The following is an 839-nucleotide window of genomic DNA, read 5'->3' as shown; positions in this document are numbered from 1 at the left end:
GAAGGAAGGTCCTCTAGGAGATGGAGCGACACTGTGGCTTCAACAATGGGCTCAGGCACAGAAACAATTGTGACAATGGTGTAGGACCGGGAGTGCTTCCTTCTGTTGGGCGTAAGGTCACTATGTGTCAGAAGCAACGCAATTGCACCTAACAACAAAAACAACATGCAAACAGAGTGTATGTAGCACTAATAAAGGGGATTGGTCAGTTTTAGTTCCCGCCTCCATACCTATAAGGATGAACCATCTCAGAAGCAGGAACAGAGAGAAACCCAGGAGCACAACTGAAGAAGAGTCCCCAGAGGAGAGCCTTCAAGACCTGGCATAGACCCAGAAGAGAGGCACCAAAGGCTTTAGCTTGGAGACCATGGGACAGAGCAAAAGAGCCTGGGGAAGACAAGAGGCTCAACCAAGGAGACATGACATAGGCCAGGAGAGCAGTTCTGAGACTATGGGATCATGAGGCAGGGCAGCAGGCTAGCTCCCAGGGCGATGGAGGCAGGGTCCAAGGCACCGTGTGACTGAGAGGACTAGAGAGAGAGAGATGCTGCTGGCTGAGGAGAGGGGTTGCTGTGGACCAATGACCGTATCCTTACTGTTTTCTGATCCTGACTGTGGTAACCTGTTAGGTCCCCTAAAAACCTCCTTAATGAGCATTGTCGGTGAGTTTGTGTGGCCATTGCAACGAATCACTGACTCCAACAAGAAAGCAGAGTGTCATGGGAGGACTGGTTGGTGTCAGAAGAGGGTAAAGAAGGATGGAAGGAGGAGGCATGTCTGACCTCTGCTTCTTGGCAACAGGCCTTGAGCTGGTAAGGAGTTGGGTTCTCCTTCTCCCT

This window comes from Echinops telfairi, unplaced genomic scaffold (genome assembly GCF_000313985.2).
Source record: "Echinops telfairi isolate 266 unplaced genomic scaffold, ASM31398v2 ScPeMD7_7469;HRSCAF=8507_1, whole genome shotgun sequence".
Classification (NCBI taxonomy): Eukaryota; Metazoa; Chordata; class Mammalia; order Afrosoricida; family Tenrecidae; genus Echinops; species Echinops telfairi.
This window is presented reverse-complemented; position numbering follows the sequence as displayed.